General features: G+C 44.1%; 1 pseudogene; it reads left to right on the top strand.

Annotated features, from left to right (window-relative positions):
- The window catches only part of LOC114692027, a 266,238-nt pseudogene that overhangs the window by 72,789 nt on the left and 171,270 nt on the right, over window positions 1-22,179 (top strand).

Genomic DNA, 22,179 nt, shown 5'->3' with positions numbered 1-22,179 from the left:
CTGGAATGTGGATGTGATGGTGTTGAAGGGGGAGTTGAGAGAGAGAGAGAGAGAGAGAGAGAGAGAGAGAGAGAGAGAGAGAGAGAGAGAGAGGAGAGAGAGAGAGAGAGAGAGGAGAGAGAGAGGTTGCTCACTGAGAAGTAGAGAGCCAGGAGTGCCAGTGTTTATGATTCATAGAGCAGGATGCTTTGGTAAGGACAACTGAAAAGGAGCATCCAGAATAGATGACGAGAACGAAAGGCAAGTAGCTTCCTGGAGAATGCAGCTCATTCCTATCCAGGGATGTGAAGGGGTGACCCAGGAGGGTTGAAAATAGCATCCCAGGAACTGGGAGTTGCCGCTGGCTGTTCTTGCTGAGAAGAGGTGAGGTTAACAGACTGCAGCGTGGCTGGTGTGGCATTGTGTGCAGCACCGGGCAGGGGTCTCCGATAAGAGCGTCAGTCACACCAGGAGAGGGCGCGAGGACAGGACTCCACTGCGGATGGAGCTCTCTTGCAGCACAAGTTACCCACACAGTGACTGGTCTCAAGTGTGTGGATAAACTGCCTCAGTATCAGGGTGCTGTTAACAATCTCAACAGCAACAACAAAAATAGCGGTTATAAATAACATTAAGAGCCTGATCTGTGCTGCACGTCTAAGTTTTCACAGCATTTTGTATAGTATTGTCCCCATGACTTTAATGAATAAAAGGAGTCCTAGCGCATTTTAAAGTGATGTGCGCAGGTTTGCAGACTTTGCCGATGGACTTGTTCTTTGGATTTGGTTTTGAGTCCTGGCCACAGCACTCTCACAGCAAGTCACTTGAATGACCCGGAAGTTCACCCGAGAAGCTTAAGTTAATTTTCATCTTTACCTTTTTCATCTTTACCCTGGAAGGCAGTCACCCATGGTTCCCCTTGTAAACACTTCTCATAATTTGTGATCCTTGTGTGGGTTCCTTGAAGATATCTGATCCTCACACTGGACAGGGAGTGCTGTCATGAGCGAGGCCTGTGCTGTGCAGGAGCAGTGTGCTGCTGTATCGCTGGGGCCTGGGAAAGTGCATTATCAACACAGATGGCATGCATTTCTTATTTCCGTGAAAACTGAAAACGAGGGTTTCTGAATTCCATCTCAGCTGGATCCTTTGGGACAATTCCTACCCCATGATGGCTCGGTCTGCGTAGGTGCTTTTGTTTGGGTGGCTAGCAGGCGCACCCAGTTGGGTGCGTTCTGGAAAGCTTTTCGGTTTTCGTTAATACCTACGTGGTTGACTTGTGGCGTAGCTATTTCGGTTTATTTTCCATTCTGAGTTTTGAAATCAGGAAAACCAGTTGGAAAATGTTAAATTTCCGGTAACCGGCAAGTGTGCACATACACGTGAGAAGTGCCCCTTCCCACAGACTCCCCATCTTTGTGACCTGCTCTCTTCTCGTCCCTGTCAGTCATTCTCTGCAGCATTGCAGAGGGTTGTAACTTTCCTGCTGTGCTTTGCAGAACGGTGGTGGAGCCCAGCCTCCAGGATGACAGTGAGTTCCCTACGCTGAGCAGCCTGAGCTACTGCAGTACAGGATGCCCCAGCTCACGGTGGAGACGGCCATGGACTGGTAAGCAGAGCGGAGGAGATAGAGCACCATGCCGGGCAGGTGAGGGGAGAGAGCTCTGCTGCTCGGTGGTGGTGGTGGTGGTGGTGGTGGTGGTGCCGCCGCGCTGCCACCGCCGGGTCCTTAGGGTCCTTAGGATTCAGTCCACATAGTGCACATGACCAGCCAGGCCAGAAATCTCCTGTGTATTCACGGGGGAGAAAGGGCTAGTAGTCCTTAGTGCTTTTGTTCACGTGCTCTTTGCCCAGGAGTCTTAGTAACTTTCAGATTCTTAGAAAGCAAATGCATGTAAGAAAAGCTGTTCAAAATTGTCCTTTAAAATGGGACCTGCAAACGAGGGTGCATACAGTTCCTGATTTTCTCTGTTTTTTAATAGACCCATTACCACCTTAATCCAACAGATTGCATCAGCTTAGAAAGAAATGTTTGGCTGGTCCCCAGTTACAGTGACGACCACAGGTGATGGTGCCTTTCGGGAACTCTGTTCCGGTGTGCCCTCTGTTTGCCCGAGGCTTATGCCTGGCTTCCCGACTCTGAGTTTTGATTGGCTGTGGTTTTCTGTAGTGGTCTCTATCTGTTGTAAAGAGAAGTCCTTGATGAGGGTGAGGACCACACTTAGCTGTGGGTCTAAGGACAAATGGTTGCTGTTAGGGATTATGTTGGTTTAGTTAAGTGGCCTATGTAGGTTCTTTTCACAAATCTATGACCTCATGAATACCGAGTCGCTGGCTAGGTTTCCAGTACTGGGTACGATTTCCCTCTTGTTGAGCAGCTCTTGATTCAAGTTAGAGAGCTTGGTTACCCTCAGCTTCCGGGCCCTGCTGCTCATCGAGGTTCGTGGTGTTGGAGCTGGGTAGGACTATTGGTTGCTTCCCTCCTTTGGAAGCTTGCATGGCTCCCTCTGCGGCTGTGGACGCCAGCCCTCAGGGAGGCGGCTTGTAGGTGAGTTCCAGCTCAGGCCTCTGGACCTGGGGTCTCAAGTGCATGGTCTCTCAGCACTGCAGACGTTCTCCTCCTTTGTGGGCAGGGGTTTCAGCAGCTGAGTGGAAACTGGTTTCTACCCAGTTTTACTATGGATCTGAAGCTGCCCTCATAAAACTAGACATCTGTAGACGTGAAGTCCCCTGAGGAGACCAGGGGTGGGGATAAAGCAGAGGGACTTGGGGTACCTTATATTTAGTTGCCTTATGTCCTGTCATGTCTTTCGTTATCTAAAAACACTCATAATGGCTTTTATTTTTTGGCTTGATTTGAGGTACTGACATTTCATGTCATTTGTGATATAATCAAAGTGATATCTGACATGGATTTTAAAGTTTTAGAGGTTTAATTGATGGGGACTTCTCTTTCCTTAGTGCCTATAAATACCTTCAGCTAAACTTGTTTGTTGGTGTAGGAAGAGTTGATGGTGGTGAATTTTCCCCGTAGAAGGCTCCAGGACCATTCCTGCTCGTTCCACTGTGTCTGCTTCCTTTCAAGTTTTGGCAGCTTGACTTTAAAGCTGTGGACTTGTGTAAACACTGGGGAAGAGCAGACATGCTGTCTTCCTGCTGTTTCGTGCAGTTTGTGTGTGTTACGCATCAGGTTTTCTGAAGATTCTTCTGCGATTGTAATTGTCATGACGACAGAAGTGTACTCCGATTGACTCGTTCACCTGCAGTCACTATTGAGGAGCGGGTCCTGGTTTGCTTGGGCCTCACCCCTCCACCGCTCCCTTTGACTTCTGTGCAGTCTTTCCACGGAACTCACTCCTTGCCTCTCTTCCTCACCTGCCTGCCAGTCCAGCCGTTTTGGGCTGTGGGCGCTCCTTGTTGCGATGTTTTCCATGGGTGTTTTCACTCTCCTTCTCTGTCTCTTACCTGTCGTTTTCCTCGACACTCTCGAAAGTAATTGTGTCTTATTTGGGAATCTGAGAGCTTCCTTCCAGTCGGGACCTTTTCTGGCTTTTCTCTCCTTGAGTTCACAGCCAGCCTCCTCTCCCCGTGTGCTCTGGATTCTACACCTGCACTCCCGTGTGTTTAGGTGGTCCTTCTGCGCACACCTTTAACCTCTCCTTCAGTAGGTCTGCCGTTCCTCACGTCTCCTCACTCGCCTGTGGGACAGAAAGCTCCAGTTCCTTCAGTGTGTGCTTGCAGAATGTAAAGTGGAGCCGCCTTCTTCCAGGTTCCTGCTGTAGTTCTTGTTTCCCACGTAGCTGGCCGGATTTAGCCCATCTGCTCTTGGAGTCGGTCCTCCTCATCTCTCCAATCCAGCTGTGCTTGCCCCTCATCTCTCCAATCCAGCTGTGCTTGCCACCGTCTGAAGGTGTGGTCAGCGTGGCCGGCAGCCCTCTGTTATCCTCACTTAACATCTTTTCTGTTGGTACTGTTTTCTTTTCTTTGCGGACATCTCTTCCTCCTGGGTGTCTGTGACCTAGCTTGGGTTTCTCTTGTCCTTGTCGCAGCCATTCATTTTAGCATGCTCCCGTGGCTCCTGCTTGCTTGCTTTCCCCTTACCACTCTTTCCCAGGGGACTGCTGTTGACATAATCTTGTCTGCACATGTGGCCCATTCGGATCTGCTTCTCAAGTACTGCTCCATGATTTATGTCCCCAAGTGTGCACTCTAGCTGCGGACATTTCTTCCACTATAGATACTGGTTTCTTTCATTTGGACCTTCAGTTGGGCGTCTTGCACCGAGATACTACACAGGCTGCACACAGGCTTCTCAGCAACACGTGCTGTACAGGAATCACTTACTTCACTTGACTGGTCTTGAGTCCTCAGCATCCTCATCCTCTCACCGAGAAGAGAAGGCAGGCCATCAGTGTAGAACCCTCCTTCTTACCCAGTCTCTTCATCTGGTCTACCCAGATTCTGTCTTCTAATGATCTGTTGTGTTCATTCCCTTGTGTGTCTGCAGTTACACTGCTGTTGTCTTTTTGTCCAGCACACGGTGGGGGGGGTCTGGGGGGGGACCTACAGGCGTTTCCTCAGTGTGAACAAGTCAATGCACTAGGCGGTGAGTGAGTGAGCAGGACTCCTCATCACCAACAGCTGCAGTTCTCCTGAATACTCCTACTCACTCACTCTGCTTTCAGTCCATTTTTGATTTATCATCCACATGAATTCACCCTTCAGTCAATATTGAGTATTTCCCTCAGAGTGTAAACGTTTATGACATGTTCCTGTGGAACTCTGTCCTTTGGGTACGGCATGGTCAGTGCCACCTGAAACAAGAGCAGTTATGATTCCCTACATGAGCCCCTTACAGGATGGGCCCACTCACATTTCCTTGTGATGTGAAGAGATTGCTCCCAGGCCCAGCTTGTCCTGAGGTTACAAGAAACAGTTTCCTGGAAGAGGAGGAGACTCTTGGGTGTGGTTGTTATGAGTTACCCGTTTTCCTGAAAGAGTCCCCAGTTAAATCCATTGGTTCCCTAAGTGTGACAGGGCAGAATCTCTCCCTGCTCTGCTGTCGTGCCCTGTCTGGGTGCATGGATGTTTGTTATTTTCCCTGGGGAAAGTCACACAGCACATGCCTCAGTGCAAACGTGTGGTCAGGTGTCAGGTACTGTATTCTCAGTCTCTGATGGCCGAGAGACCTCATCTTGTGTGTCTGACCCGAGATTGCTGTCAGCTCCTCCTAGACCCTTTGTGTATTTTAGAGGAGGAACGGGAGAGGAACGCCAGTGTAGGCTACAACTGATGATTTCCCGTCAACCGGAGGATGCAAGTTTATCATTTTGTTGAGGGAATCGATGATAAATGTCAGTCTACTGCACAAGTAAAGGAAATGTTGCTCTTTGTTTTAGCTAAGAAGTAAATATTTATCGGGTGGCTGCAGATGGCTTGGCATGGAGCGGGAAAGCCTGCGGAGCAGAGCCTCACTTGGCAGCACAGTGCTGTAGTGAAAGCACAGCTAATTTGCCTTTGTTGCGGCCTCTTTATGCCCCATTTCCCTCTGCTTTTGTTATTCTAATGGGAGCAGTACGATGACTCTCCTTCTTGCATATCTGTATCATCAGTACATCTTGCTGATTGATACATTTGAAAGTTTGATGCTGATATTGATGCTGATATGTTTGATAAAGAACTCCAGTCCTTTTATAGTAAGACACATTCTGACTATGACATTTTATAGAACTGGTTATGTGCTCATTTCTACACTGGAGGCTTCCACTACTGTTGCTTCTCAATTTTAGGTTGACTGTTCCTTGTCACTCATACGCCTTGGAGTGGAGCGCTGTATTTCCGGCTTGCTGGGTCTCTGTGACGACTTGGTGACTCTGGAAACACTCGTTTATGAAGCCGGCTGTGACTTCACCCTCACTCTGAAAGACCTGCAGCAGAAGAAAGACTTTGAAAAGCTCCGATTGCTGATGGAGCATGTAGGTGCCCTCTGACCCTTCTTCTGAGCATCCCTGAGCTTCTATTCTGTGTGGTGCAACAAGCCAAATAGGACATGTGAGAGCCTAGTAAGGAACATGTGTGGGCAGATTCCAGCAGGAATACACAGCTGTTGGCTAGGTTTACACCTTGCTATCCTTTATCCTTGACCCTCCTTCCTGCCTCTGTCTTTGCATCCCCTCATTTCCATCTCCCATACCTTCCCATTTCTGAGTAATTTCTTTTCCTTAGCAGCTGTCAGTGAGAGTTGGTTATGTTATGTAAGATCCATCTTAAGAGTGGTAGTTTGAGAGTTTCAGCTAGGGCTGTGTAGAAAGAGTCTCCTTAAAAACAAACACACAAGCTGGTGATGGCTCACACCTTTAATCCCAGCACTCGGGAGGCAGAGCCAGGTGGATCTCTGTGAGTTTGAGGCCAGCCTGGTCTACAGAGCGAGTTCCAGGACAGGCACCAAAACTACACAGAGAAACCCTGTCTCGAAAACAAACAAAACAAAAACAAATTAGAAAAAACAAAACCAAACAAAACCAAAACATAAACAAAAAAACCAACCAACCAACCAACCAAACAGACAAATAAAAATATTGAGAGAGTTGTAAGTTTATGTCCTGCATGATTATGGGAAGTGATGGTGTACTTTTAGAGAGGATGGATATAATGACCCATGTCATAAAGGTGAACAGTGAAAAAGAAAAAAAAAAAGGATGACGGAGACTTGAGGCTTTATTAGTGCGATTCTGTTCTCAAGCGGCTCCTTTCTGGGGCATGTTCGCTCATCTGTCTCAGTGTCTCTATGCTTTCTTCCTTTACCTTTCATGTGGTCTCAGATGTCTCTCTCTCTTACTCCCTCTCACGTGGTCGTTCTTGTTCTTCTCTGGGTAGAATCTCTTTCTGCTATGGAGGACCTCATGGTTGAGCAAAGGCATAGCGTTTTCCAGAGCTGGGGCCAGGCCTGTGGACCCTAGGCCAGTTCCAGCCTGTAAAATGGGATGCACAGTTATAGCCACAGTGTCCTAACCAACCCTAGGGGAAGATGCACATTCTCCTGCTAGTGGTTAGGCCAGAAGTGAGTGGGAATCTACAGTGCTTTAGAAAGTATGGGGCTTCCACTGCTTGCCATTAGTCTGACATGTCTAGTAGAGTACAGTTTTTAATTGACTGCTTGCTTGCTTTGGTTAATTATACTTACAGTGTTCTGAGGACAATTATGTGACCAGTGCTTACCAGTGGATGGTTCCCTTTCTCCACCGCTGTGAGAAACAGTCTCCTGGTGCAGCCAATGAGCTATTGAAAGAATATTTAGTAACTTTAGCTAAAGGAGACTTGAAATTGCCCTTGAAGATATTTCAGCATTCCAAGCCTGATGTAAGTAGCAACTCTAATTTCTTCATTTTTTTTTTCCATTAGTCTGTAGTATTAGGTATAAATCCTTGTAAAGAAATTCCTTTAAGTAGAAAAAACCTGTCATTTTGTTCTTTAAAAATGTTTCAACATTGTCAATGTACATTTTCTCCAAAGTTTACACAGTTATGATTATTTTGACTCATTCATTTCATATTTCTTAGTACTGTTAGTACTAAGATCTATAGTTGCAGATGTTGAACTCTAACTGTGAAGACATCGCACTGAAGTTAACTCATTCCGTTTCTGTAGTAAGGGTAGGAAGTGCAAGGATTTGTGCTGTCGAGTGTTCATGCTATCATCTAGGTTTTCTAATTCTGCACCCCTGTTCTTGTTCAGCGTATTTGTGAAGTCACTAATAAGTGAAATGCCTTCTCTCAAGGGCATTCAAGTTGTTTATGTAGGTCTTTAGGTTTTCATAAGGACATCCTCACACACCCCAATGATTCTTACAGCTGCAGAAGACTGCCTTTGTAAGTTTGTTTCTGCGCTGTTTGAGTTCGCTGGAGGGAAAGCCATTTTGTTAGGCACAAATATTTCTGCATTGTGAAAATCTCTTAATTTTGTGAGAGATAAAATATGCTATTTCAGGCAATGCAGTGGCTCCCATGTCATTGGGATGGGACTTCAAGCAAGATGGCACAGTCACTGGAATACTGTCATGAGATCAGAATTTAAGCCTAAGGCACTTCAGGCTTCTTCCGGGGTTAGTTCTGATTGAGCTTCTCATACTGGCCTCAGTTAGCACCATGCACCTCACGGACATGAACAGTCATGGCACTGAGTAACCCAGACAGAAGGAAAGCATTGCTATATCCTAAGCACTTCTGGGTTTGTACGATGGTCGCCTGTCTGGGACACCTCTGCTCATTGGTTATTTAAAGTTTTCACCTTCTTATAATCAGCTTCCACTACTCAGTGACTGGTTTTACATTTGGGGTGAGCCCTGATGGGTGCTGATGGCAGCAGAATCCCACATGCGATGCAGGATGGATTGACTCTGAATGTTTTATGAGGAATGAAGAATTGACTTTAAATTCTTCCTGCAGTCTCATTTGCGATAGGTCTTTCATATGGGATCTTGTAAATCCTTTGTATATAGTCAGCTCTTTGTTGTTTTTACCTGGAAATTTAACATGTGCTTTTGAATAAAACATGTAGCCATTTGCCTTTCTTGAAATATGTAAATACTAGACAGGTAACAGGGTGTTAGGCTTGTTCTTTCCAGGACCGCCTCCATATTTCTTAGCGTTACCTTCCTGCAGCACAGATTTTACCGTGTCATTATCTGTGGACGTGCCCCCAGTGGCTCGTGATTGTGGACTGGCTAGCACTGGGCACTCTAGGTGGGACTCTGCTTCCAGTCTGCCCTCATTCTTATTTCTCTCCATGAGCACGTGAGGCCATTGACATGGAACTTAACTTTTTACCTCTCCAGGGCTCTTGTTTGGCCTTTTGTGTTAGTGGGCTAATTCCTTCATTTACAAGTGACTCCCTCCCTCCTCATTTATTGATAAGTAACGGTCTATTTTGTGGCCCTTAGATATTCTCTGAAATCTGTTTTTTCTCGGTGCCTTGGCAGAACTTTGTGCCTGCCTCTGTTGTGTTTTCTTATCCCCTATCACTTCTCTCTAGTCAGGTCCAGCAGCCAGATTCCTTTGTGTTTGGAGTCATGTTGGAAATTGTTTTCCCACTTACAGTTTATAGTAGAATTTTGTTTTCTTTGAGTACTTGTATAGGTTTATTCTTTTTTTTTTTTTGAGATCCCTATTTTACTTGGAGTTTGTTCTTTTGTATAGTGTATGTTATAGATGTAATTTTATGCTGTCTCAAATAGCTACTTAAATTATCCCAGCAGAATTCACTAAAATGTTTATCTTTGCCCCAGTGGCCTGAGGTGTTACCTTTGTTTATAAACTTAAATTTTCTTTTGCCTGTGCATCTAATTCTAGAATGTCCATAATACTCTGGTGACCTGTTCATTATGACCCTAGTTCTCTGGTGACTAGAGATTGTGGGGAGCGTTTCCGTAGCTGATGAGTATAATACTCCTTTCCAGTTTTGTTTCCCCCACTGTTTTATCAAAGTTTCCTGTCTGAACCTTACTATCAGCTTGTCTAATTTCACAACATGGCTCATTTATATTTTGACTATGATTTCATTGATTTTCAAGTTGTTTTATGGAGACTGATAGGTTCATTGGTTTATAAAGGTGAACCCCCTTTCCAAGATTAGGTTGTATTATTCTATTTGTTTTTCTATTTTAGAATAAAGAGTGTTTACAATACCAGGCATGGATTCCTCTTCCATCCATTGGTCCTTATGTTTAATTAGGCATCTGGTTACCACAGATCTTGCTGGGGTGTCAGTGTTATGGTTTGCAGACTTTACAGCTGGGTAGGACTGCTGATTGCTCCTCTCTCTCAGCATCTTATGTAGCACTTTCAGATAGTATAAGAGCTAGTCCTCAGGGAGGAAACTTCCAGGTCAGGTCTAGCTTGGTTCCTTCATGTTCTGTGTCCAAGACAGCCAGGGACAGTGGCAATAGCCCATACTGTTTTAGGAGACTCTTAGGTTTCCTGACCAACAACTGGAGGGCAAGTTTCCATAACACTGGAGATTTTGTTATATAGCCCATAGCTCTTGGGGACAGTCACTCTGTGTGTCATGACCACACACACACACACACACACACACACACACACACACACACACACACACGCGCGCACACACACACACACACACATTCATGCTATATGAATTTTAAATAAGTCTAGTAAAGTTTCTTCAACAGATGGTACACATGTTTTATTAAAGCAATGTTTATGTTTTTAATGTTTTGTTTTGGTTATATGGTTTTCTCTAGCCTCATTTCCTTTGACTGTTCATCATGTGGGTTTATAAAAACTTGGGCTTCTATGTTAGTTTTATGTCCTGTTATCTCACGACTCTTCTATTGCTTGGTTCTCTGATGTTCTTTGGATATTTTATCAGATTATGGTTTTTTCTAGTTGTCCATAGTGTATAAATTTTGAGACTTTATTTTTCTAAATTCTGATTCTCCTGGATTTTCTTGCTGCTCCATAGCGCAGCTCATAGCCTACTGCTCATGGTGGGAGGACCAGTTTATCAGCTTCTTAGCACTTCTGGACAGATGCCCTTCCTTTGGTTTGAGAAAGAAGCAAGGGTGGCTCCATGGTGGCCACAAGGGTATCAAGGAATGATGAGAGCAAGAAGTATCTCTTAGGCTGTATAAGTTGAGACATCATTTCACAGGCAAGGATCAGTCATCTTTAGAGCTCTGGAATTTATGTATACATGGCTTGTTTTAAGAAAGAAATGCATGGGTTTGAGGAGATAATACCACAGTCAAGTGCACAGAGATCTTTCTCCAAGTGGTGAAACAGTGTTCACTAGGCCAGCATGTGCAGGACACACACCAGGAACCATAGCATCAGGAGATGTCCTGTTGAAGTCTGCATCAAGTGGAAATAAACCTGGGTTCCTGATAGGCTCTAGACCTGGGCAGAGTGAGTCCTTGAGAACATATCCGGGTGAAATATAGCTAAGACAAAGAGACACGGTCAGCCTTCTGTCTAAGGGAGAAGCATAGTGTGTCTCTGCACTGCAGATTTTGCATTCTTTGTATTAACCCAGTGCATTCAGCTAAACCTGGATCAAAACGCTTGAAGAAAATTTTGTGTATACTGAACATGTAAAATTTACTATTGTATGTAATTAAGAGATGAAATAAAGTTTGTGGTAGACTAACATAAGCTCTCAATGTATATTAATGGCTTTATTCCTTCCTATGACCTCATGGGATGGTGCTGGTAATACCTTGGCCATATAGATGAGAACAATAAAGCACCTTTTGGTTATTTTTCTGTATTTTATAAAATGCTCCAAGAATAGGAACCCTTGCTTTGCGGTGAGAAAGAAATATTATATGGGGAAAGAGGCCTGAAGTGGCCATCTTTGTGCTTCGGAACTCGAGTGTGCTCTGTGGTGGTACCACTGCCTTGCACCTCAGTAGGATGGCGTCAGTAAGGTGTAGTTATCAAATAACACGTGTGCATATGGAAAACAGTAGGCTCTAAGGTTTGTAACGTTACTTCGGGAATGCCATGTATTGTTGTGATTGAAACACACAGAACTTGGCTTTCATGGTAGAAATGTTGTATTTAATATTACTGTCTTTATAATTCTGATGTCATTTGTTACTCTCATCTATTTTATTTGGAATGGGACATAAATTGAAGAGCCTGATTTTTGCAGACGAAGCTTATGGGTTACAAATGATCTTTTCTAGCTGATTCTGTAATTAAAGTGTGATTTCATTTAGAATTATTAAATACCTCAAAAGTCTGTAAGCTACAGAAAAATCAAGAGTTGTTTTTTTGGCTGATTAATGGCACTGTTTAATATTCTGTTGACAGTGGTGCTTGCTGGGGTATGGAGAAACCGACATTGAGTACAACTTGCTTTATTTTGTCTAGCTGCCGCAGAAAATTATTCCTGACCAGGACCAGCTGATGGCAATAGCACTCGAGTGCATCTACAGCTGCGAACGGAGTGACCAGCTCTCTCTCTGCTATGACATCTTAGAGTGCCTTCCACAAAGGGGATCTGGGTAAGAAGCCAAGGAGACCCAGCTCCCTGAGTCGTTGTCTTCTAGTGTTTAAAACAAAGCACCGCTTCTCTAAGTGCTCATCAGCAGAAAACTCAGAGACTGTGAGGAAAAGGGAAATTCTGGGGGTGGCGTAGAGGGGGAGTGCACGCTGTCAATATTCATGTGGCCCTGAGTCTAACCCAGCCCTGAAAAACAGAGAAGAAATTAAAAGTGTTGGTCAGCTTGGTGTCTGGAGATAGCCTTCATTCTTCTGTTACTAAAGGGGTGTTTTACTGTAATTGTAATCTCTGCCTTCTTTCACTAAACTGTGACCTTCACACACTGAAAAGCAGGCAACACCAGCACTCTAACAGGAATCCTCTGAAAGTCGACAGCAGTGGTTTCTTTGTTCGTAAATTGAGCTTTAAGTGTTTTTATTTTCTTGTATTTATGGACTAACTGTATTTATTTTGTGAGTTCTTCCTTCTTCCTTTGTATTTAGTAGCTCTCTCTCTGGATGTCACATATAGCTGTTAATCCCTCTTGCAGTCTCGCTCCTAAGCATCCCACGTGATGCTCACTAAGTCAGGGCCTGGCCTGCAGTCTGCATGCCTTTGGTACTTCAGCCTTTCTGTCTCCGTGTGCGTTAGAGACAGCCGAATAAGCCAGGGAGGCAAGCCAGGAAGCGGCGTCCTCCGCGGTCTCACTTCATCCTCGCCTCCAGGATGCTGCCTTGAGCTCCTGTGCTGGTTCCTCTGCTTGTTAAGTGTAACCTGTAAACTCAATAAGCCCTTTCCTCCCCAAATTCTTTGTTCACTGTGTTGTCATAGCAGTAGAGAGCAAGCTGGGACTCCTCCTTTACAGTGTTATAGATTAATTCCACAGTTAAACTGTAAGTGATTAGTCTTCCTACTGCTCGTGAGCGGTTCCACCAGCACCACATGTAAACAGTGTTGGAACAGCAAGGTAGGATGGTTTCTCCTCTTTAGCTTTCTCTCTCCCCTGGATTGGGTGAGGCCTGCTGTCTTGGGTTTTTATTCCTGGGCTCCTGACAGAACCTTGAAGTGGTCAGAAGGACTTGATAATCTCTCAGCTCCTTCTTTTCCTTGCCCCCCCCCCATTCTGAACCCCCTCCGTGGATTTGCTCTTTGTCTGTCTTTGGTGTGAACAGTCTCCTGTCTGCTGTGCAGCTCTTTCCTGGGGACTTGACCTCTCTCTCTACGTGTTGTGTATTGCCTTTCTCCTTCCTTTTTGACACAGCCTCTCTTTTGATGGAATACAGTCTCAGTCAGATAGCTCCCCATCAAACACGGAATGTCAAGTTAGACCTCAAACACGGGAATGTCATAGTTAGACCTCAAACACGGGAATGGCATAGTTAGACCTCAAACACGCAATGCATGCCATAGTTAGACCTCAAACACGGCAATGCCATGCCATAGTTAGACTCAAACACGGGAATGTCATAGTTAGACCTCAAGCACGGGAATGCCATAGTTAGACCTCTACACTAAGCTGGGGGTTCTGACTCTCTATGGAGTTCTGAATTCACCTTTCTTTCCGTGTGGTTTCTCAAAGCCTTGCGGACAAAACTGATGCCATTCTGAATTAGGCTTTCCCTCTGTGGACTAGCTAGCATCTTGTGGTCCTTTAGTGTTCTGAAATTTACTACGGTTGCATTTTTGTTATGAATTTTGCCTCAGTGTGTTGTTCATTGGTCTGTATCATTCTCCTTTAGTCATGGGAGGAGAAGCCCTGCTGGCACATTCCTAAATAGTTCTGTTTTTGTCTTTGATGAGTTTATTTGTACTCCCTTCTCTACTGTCTCCAAATCTTGTTATTCAAAGGTTAGGTCTGCCAGATTCGGTATTTAATTGTAGATCTTATTTGTTCATGTATTTGTTTGCATCTCTTTTTAATTTCCTCACGTTTTGACCTTTTATGAATTGATCTGATATTTGGTCAATTTTGTCTTCTAATTCAGCTTTTTTTTTATTTTTTTTGGATTTTTAAGTTCAACAAACTGTTTCTTGCTCATTCAAAAACAAAACTCATAGTCCTAGTTCCAAAAGCATAGATAGTAGCCCTTCTCTTTCCCCTCCCTCCCCGACCCAGCTTTCCTGAGAACATAGACACCGTCCTCCCCATGACCCAGCTCTCCTGAGAACAGACACCGTCCTCCCCATGACCCAGCTCTCCTGAGAACAGACACCGTCCTCCCATGACACATAGACCCGCCCCTGAGAACATAGACCCGTCTCCCATAGAACATAGACACCGTCCTCTCCCATGACACCAGCTCTCCTGAGAACATAGAAATCCATGACCCCGCTCTCCTGAGAACATAGACACCGTCCTCTCCCGTGACCCAGCTCTCCTGAGAACAGACACCGTCCTCCCCATGACCCAGCTCTCCGGACAGTTCTGCTGTGCACATTCTGTTTGTGTCTGGACCTTTACTTTATGCTCCTTCCTTTGGAGTAATTCTTGACCATGATTTCTATTGAGGCACTAAGACATTGATTGGAGCCTTGTCTCTGTGTGGAGAAGGTTTGTTTGTAGGTACCCTCGTTATCACACGATGAGGAAAGCACATTTAGGGTGTGTGAAGAAAACTCCTGAAGAAAGGCTGAGTCTGTAGAGACGGACTTATTAGAATTTCAGTATGGTGGAGAGATTGGAATAGTGCAAGTCCAGGTCACCTTATTGTGGGCTAGTTGTAGCCCTCTGGAACAGCCGTTCCTTGGCCACCTCTGGGTCTGAATTAACATGTTGTGACAAACAGACAGAAAACTTTTAGAATCTATTAACTTGCCGGGCGTTGGTGGCGCACGCCTTTAATCCCAGCACTCGGGAGGCAGAGCCAGGTGGATCTCTGTGAGTTCGAGGCCAGCCTGGCTACCAAGTGAGCTCCAGGAAAGGCGCAAAGCTACACAGAGAAACCCTGTCTCGAAAAACCAAAAAAAAAAAAAAAAAAAAAAAAAAAGAATCTATTAACTTAGCAGACAGCTCACTTCCACCAATCCAAAAGCTAAGAATGTCGTCAGATAGCATGTGAGGCCTATAGAACCCCCCCCCATCTACCTTTGTTCTGTGAAACTATATAAAACTTCATGAAACTGCTTCCACATTGGAGCATGGGTAACCCAAACCTGTTTTCAAGTCATGGTCACTGAAAATGGCTCCAGAATAAAACTGCCTCTTACTCCCTTTAAGAGGAGAGCTCTGGTTTTTGCATTGACAGGTGCATGTTTTATCTTGAGATACTTTTATGTGAAAACTTACAGAAGATTCTCTTCTTATTGATGTCAGTGTGTGTAGATGTAAGCATTAAGTAGTTCATGGATCTTGGACACTTTTATTTAGTTCAAATGTTACCTCTTGTCAGCCTTTCCCAGCTGTGAACTGACTTTTGAGTATGTCGTCCTTCTACTTCAGATGTCAATAGAATGAAGTCCTGTGTTCTTCCAGGAGAGTGAGTTGACTAACTGTGTAAGGTAAAGGGCAAGGGAGGTGTGTGTGTGTGCGTGCACATGCGTGCGTGCGTGCGTGCGTTATTTCTCATCTCTTATCTCGTTATGGCAGGCTCAGGCCTTTACGCTGTAATACTGTTTGCAGCTAGATCACTGGTGTTTTGTTTAGTTTAGTTTCATTTTTCTGGGGATGTGGGGTCTGGCATCACAGTCTTGATCATTCCTGTCTCATCAGACTTCTAAGTTACCAGAAGGGTTGGTAGATCCGCCTTGTCAGTGAAGCTAGACGGAGACTGTCTGGTGTTCCATAGTTACTTTCCGTAGTTGTCTTGTAAACAGGGAAGACAAATCAGCAGGTTTTTTAAACCCACAGGTGTGTCCAGGCTACTTCACATCTGTGACCCTCATTAACAGCAAAAGGCTGGAAAGATAGAATATGCCAACAACAAGGTTTTTATAGTAAACATCATTAATGATCATGAAAGACCGTAGCCCAGAGCATATCGGAGTGACGGAGGCCAAGCTGCCTCTACACAGGGAAGCAGATGGACCCCTCACTGACACCTGCCCCAGGATCAGGATCAGGGTAGCGCTTCCTCTCAGGGTCTTATCAACTAAGCCAGCCAGCCAGAATCACTGACTTCCAACTTCAGCAGAGACCAGCAGTGTAGCCAGTCGAACAAAGGCTGTGCATCTTACCCAAGCAGCCTGTTTGATCGGGTTAGAGACTTCTTAGCTGTTGTAGTTGGGAATGCCAGTTGATCCAGGAGGCACATTGTGTTTTTACTGTTTCTGACATTGTTCCCAAACGACGGTTTAAAATGCTACTGCTGAGAGTGTGTGCTGATGGAAGTTCCCTTTGATGGCCCGAAGGACCTTAAGTAAACTGTTACCAGTGTGTCACTGGTTCCAAGTCTAAAACTTTGTTTTTAAAAGTAGTATAACGTGGGGATTGAAGAGAGGCTCATGGGTTAAGAGCACTTACTGCTTTTTCAGAGGACATGAGTTTGGCTCCCAGCGCCACACCTGGTGGGTCACAGCTGTTTGTAATCCAGTTCCAGGTAACCTGACACCCTCTCCTAGCACAGTAGACCATGCATGTGGTGCACATAAATACATGTAGTCAGAATACCATACATATTAAATTAAATTTTTTTGAAAGATAGTAACTGTCTCTGCCCCAGGAACAGGATCAGTGAAGCGCTTCCTCTCAGTGTCCTGTCAACTAAGCCAAGCAGACAGAATCACAGTAACTCTGGAGCTGTTAGTCAATTTCAGCCAGGGTGGGTTGTGTTCAGGTTGGGACATTTTAGAATTTCCAAGTGTAGGACAAGGTTTTCATCTGGGCTTCTTTTTTTTTTTTTTCTTCCTGTTTTTTTTTTCGAGACAGGGTTTCTCTGTGTAGCTTTTTCCTTCTCACTCTCTGTTAACCAGGCTGGCCTCGAACTCACAAAGATCCGCCTGCCTCTGCCTCCCAAGTGCTGGGATCAAAGGCGTGCACCACACCACCTGGCTCATCTGGGCTTCTTAATCATAACACTCAGTCTAGAATTCTGAGGCACATGCTTCCAAAGCACCTTCGAGGGTCAGGCCAGTGGCTGTCAGTGGAGAATGGCCAGGATGCAGAGTTGTCAAGGTGGGGAGAACTTCTGGCAGCTGCTGAACCAGCAGCCACATCTCAGCTCACACGCGTGTGTTGTGCCAACGTTATGCGGCTTCACATTTTAATTTATCTGTGGTCTCTTTGATGCTGATGGGTTCGTAAAGTTTTTTACTCAGTGGCCTTCATATTTGTTCCCTGCTGAGGACTATCTTTGATGGTGTAGTCCGTGGTTCCTTAGTGCTGAAGTGATGGGCTTCCCTTCAGGAGAGGAGATGATAAGCACTCCTGAGAGTCTACCAAGTGGACCCTGAGTATTGGTCCTGCTGGGACTTCCGTGGGAGGTCACAGCTCTTGATAGGCCTGGGAGAAGGCCAGCGTGTGCACCATGCTTCCTAGTGTCCTTTTCCATGGCACAGGAGGCTGTTACTCTTTGCCTATTCTTTTTGCTTTTGGACTAAGACCAACTGTGGCTCTCTTTTTAAAATTTAAGTACTGTTTTTTTTGCAAACATGAGTACTGTATTTATACCATTTCTGTCGCTTCCTCTCCAATTCTGATGTCTCCTGTGGCCCCCTATTCCCTCTCAAATGATTGACCTCTTTCTTTAATTATTATTGTTTTACACACACACACACACACACAACACACCACACACACACACACACACAAACCCCTTCATAATTCTTTTTTGCCTTGAAGCAATTAACTCAAAAGTATTTTAGAAATGAGTTGCTCACATCTGGTAACCTCTAACAGAGGGTGATGTTTGATTGACTAGTTTTAATCTTGGTTGAGTTGATGTGGTGAAATAGGCATGAGTGATTCCACTGTATCTTCTGGGTGTGCCAGAGATGGGCCTTGGAGTCACATTGTGCTATCAGCACTGCAAGGAAATGATGTCGGACCCTGGAGTCTTTGGATGGTACATAGCAAATAAGCCTCAATCGTTACTTGGACAGTGTAAAAATTGTTGTGTGTAAGAGAAACATGCTTTTCTCCCCTTTACAGTTAATGTTTTATATTTTATTAAAAGTTCATTTCTAAACTTAATTTTTATTTCTTTAGGCATATGACAAAGGTGACCACATCTCTTCATGACATGGTAGATCAACTGGAAAAAATCTCAGGTGAATTAAAAAAGACAAGTTTTTTTTGTTCTGTGCTTATTAGGGTGTGTGTCCGGCCGTGTAGCCATGGCCTGCCTGTTACTCATGTGCAGTTTGAACGTGTAGTCCTGTGACTCTCTTTTGAATATTTTTCTCAGTGGTGTGTGTACTTTTCTTACTATGGCTGCATACTGGGGTAGGAACCTGATACCTGATGAGCCTGAGTATGTGCATGCACATCTGCTCGTGCTCACCAGCCCAGTCTTTCTCCAATACCTATGTAGTTTTGGCTGGGGCCCAGAACTCTCTATGTAGACAAGGATGTTCTTGAACTCATGGATGATTACTCCTGTGCTGTTATTACAGTTGTATGTTGCCTTTGTTTGTTTGTATGTTTTTTAAAAAGCATCTTGCCATGTAGCTCAGGCTAGCTTCGAACTCACAGTGATCTTCCTCCCTTAGCCTTCCAGTGTTGAGACAATAGGTATGAGATGCTGTGCCGGATAAGCGTGTATTCAAGTACAAACATTTCCACTCACTAGCCAGGTGACCTTTGAACCTACGGCTTTCTTATCTGTAGTAATTAATTCATGAGATGATGAAAGTGCTATTAGATTAAGAAATTAAAGTCCCTCACACTGTCGAGGCACACAAGAAACATTAATTGCATCAGTCACTAAACAGTGTCTATTACACTGATAAGACTTGGGGCACAAAAGTGTATCTGATGTTGGATAATTCCAAACTCTGTTAGAACTTTGGTGCATCTTTGTTGGGATATTCTAACTTTTACAGTGAAATGTTGAGTTTGAGTTGTCTTTCTCTGAGACTGCAGTATTCTTAATTTGCCCTATAGGGAGCTCAGTATTATTTATATATGTATAATATTTACACGTGTGTGTGTATATATATTATTTATATATGTATAATATTGATACTATTATATGTATAAAACAATTCTTAAATATTATACTATAATAAAAATCGAATAGAAACCAGGAGCTGGGAATGTAGCTCAGTTGCTAGAGTGCTTGCCCAGCGTGCACGGAGCTCTGGGTGTGGTCCTCAGCCCTGTGTAAAATGGATATGAGGTGGTCTGTGCTGGTAGTGCCAGCGCTCGGAGGTGGAGGGAGGAGGAGCAGAGGCTCACGATCATCCTCGGCCACATAACAAGTTCACGGTCAGCCTGGGCCGTGTGAGACCGTGCATCGGAGGAAGGAAGGAAGGAAGGAAGGAGCAAAGCAGTAACAACCAACTTCTGTAATATACAGCTACCAGTGATACCATTTTAGGAACGGTGTGTATAGAAGAGGATCGTTATTTGGAGACCATTTACTCATTTGATTCACTCCGACTAGAGATTGCAGTGTAAAAACTAATCTAAATGGCATGGAAGGGAACTGCCAAGTGTGAGCCCAGTCCTAAAGTCACACGTTTACCTTTTTACTGTGTGTGCTTTTAGAGTGGAGGCAGCCGGCCAGACAGACTGTCAGTTAGATACTTCATCTTTTGAAGATAGACCATTTATTCCAAGTATACTCTAATAAAAGCCAATGAGAAATATGCAGTTTGATACATAATTATGAGTTTTATTTTTGGTAAGAATTAATGTAATATGTAATACTGGATCATATGTATATGTGATACCTTTTATTTTTCTACCAAATGTCTAAGTATAATTTAAATGCTTAAATACTTTAGTCTCTTTGTTTGGATGATGTTCAACATTTCTCTTTCTCTTACAGCGTGTCAGAGCTTTTGAAAAAGCATGGACTGGAGAAGCCCGTCTCATTTGTCAAGAGCACCAGTCCAGCTCGGAAGAGGCACGCAGCCTGATGGTTCGCCTGACGAGGCACACGGGGCGGAAGTAAGTGACAGACACCCTTGATGGATGCTTGAGATGGCGTTTATTGTATGACTTGTTTTCTTTATTGACAACTCCAATAAGTTATCTAATTGGTCAATAACACTGCTCTATAAAGTATAATATGGTAGGTTTTGATATCTGCACATGCTCATGATACAGACTGTTACTACATCCGGGATAATGACCATAATTGATAATAACCCTTCCTCCTTATATAGTCCCTTTCCTCCTTCTCATCAAGCTCTCAGCCACTCATGGGGCTGCCGATCTGTTTTCTATCCTTTAAGTATTCTTTTCAGTTTCTTAGACTCTTATGTATCTGAGCCAGACAGTATTTTGTTATTTGATTTTCTTTACTTAGCATAATTGCTTTGATTTATCGACATTTGTACCATGACTTAATAGAGTATACTATTTTCTTTTGCAGACTCGTAATTCATGTATTGGGTTTTTTTTCGCATTCTGTGTTTCTTCACCTGTTGGTGGACATTGGGGTTGTTTTTAGTTTTGATGTTTACAGACACAACTTTTATAGGTACTTACTTATGTTTTCAAAGGAACGTATTTAATTTCCTTTGGATAAATACATAAAGGTAGACGACACGATTATATGCTGGGGGAAAAATACAATAAAACAAAACAAACCTGCCAAATGTTTTTTCAGTATGGATTCCATTGAGTTTGAAACCAGACTTTAGGGGGTGGGTTTGTTACTTGTCCTCCCCATCAACTCAGGTGTACTTCTCTCTTAATGGGGGTGTGGCTGCACCTCTTTGGGGGAACAGCTGGAAGCGTAGTTCTGGTGCTTTCCATCTGGGCATCATTTCTGTCCACTCTAAAACATGGAGCTGCTTTCTTCCCACTGCATCTGAGAGTTTTCTCCCCTGGTCACGCCCACTTTGCCATGAGAGGCACGCATTGACGGAGTCTCCCATGTACACCGGGCCCTTTCTATTTCCTTACCTGTAGTCTCTGATGAGCAAGCTTTGAAAAAGTGTTTGTCCCTGGATAAATTATTGTTTGACAGTGTCATACACATCTCTCGTGCATTCTGTGTACTCTTTCTCTGCTCTCTCTTTTCACTCCCCAGTTCCTGTTATCTGTCTCCTCACCCCTGGCTGGCTCCATCTCATGACCTTGCTTCGTGTTATGACCCTCTGCTTTCAGCCAGCACCGGCTGTGTGGCCAGGGTTTGGAACTGTCCATTTGAGCCTGGGGGCACGCTCCTGGTACACACCGAAGGTGACAGCTGACTCTTCTCCAGAATCCTGTATTGCATCAGGGGCTTAGGAGCCCAGGAGCCCCTCTCAGACCACGGTTGGCTTGTGTCAGGCTCAGTCTTGTGCAGGCCCACAGCTGCCGAGACTGTGACTACAGTGACTACAGTGGCCGTGCCATGCTCTGAAGATGGCATTTTGAAGTTGTCTCTGTCCTCTTTTCTCTCATCTACAGTAGTCCCCGAGCCTCAGAAGGAGCGTGAAAGTGTCCTGTTCGGAGCTGAGCACTGATGTTGCATTTTTCTGAGCACCTATCTATCTTGAATATGTCCATAAGTCTTTGAGCAGACCCCTTTTTCTTTGAATCAACCTAAAAAGTCAATCTGGGGACTGGGGATTTAGCTCAGTGGTAGAGTGCTTGCCTAGCAAGCAAGGCCCTGGGTTTGGTCCTCAACTGCAGAAAAAAAAAGTCAATCTGTACTTTTGTGATTGTGATATATATATTTTACAGGAAGTATTTGTCATGAAGTTTATCTTTTCTAGCCAGACTTGGATTCACACAAATTAAATTCATGATCCATTTCACAGTTTTTGATTATTTTTCAAACTATGGGTCAAAATTTCCTTACTGTCTGGCTAGTCTGACACTATTTGTTGAAAACTCTAGCTTTTCTCCTCTGAATTAATTACCTTTGCAACCTTATTGAAAATCAGTTTTCCATACAGGTGAGGCTGGGTTTTGACATTTTTATTCTGTCTCTTCTACCTATTTATTTATTTTTAAATAACACACTGTGTTAGTTACCTTAGATGTATTATAAATATTGGAATTAGGTGATATTCATCTTCTGACTTTACTGTCTTTTTCAAATTTGTTTTTGTTTATATGGTATAGGGCCTTTGCATTTCTAATATAAAGTTTAGAAT

Source organism: Peromyscus leucopus, unplaced genomic scaffold, assembly GCF_004664715.2.
Source record: "Peromyscus leucopus breed LL Stock unplaced genomic scaffold, UCI_PerLeu_2.1 scaffold_192, whole genome shotgun sequence".
Taxonomy (NCBI): domain Eukaryota; kingdom Metazoa; phylum Chordata; class Mammalia; order Rodentia; family Cricetidae; genus Peromyscus; species Peromyscus leucopus.
The sequence above is the reverse complement of the archived record's forward strand: the minus strand, read 5'-3'. Positions and strand labels throughout refer to the sequence as shown.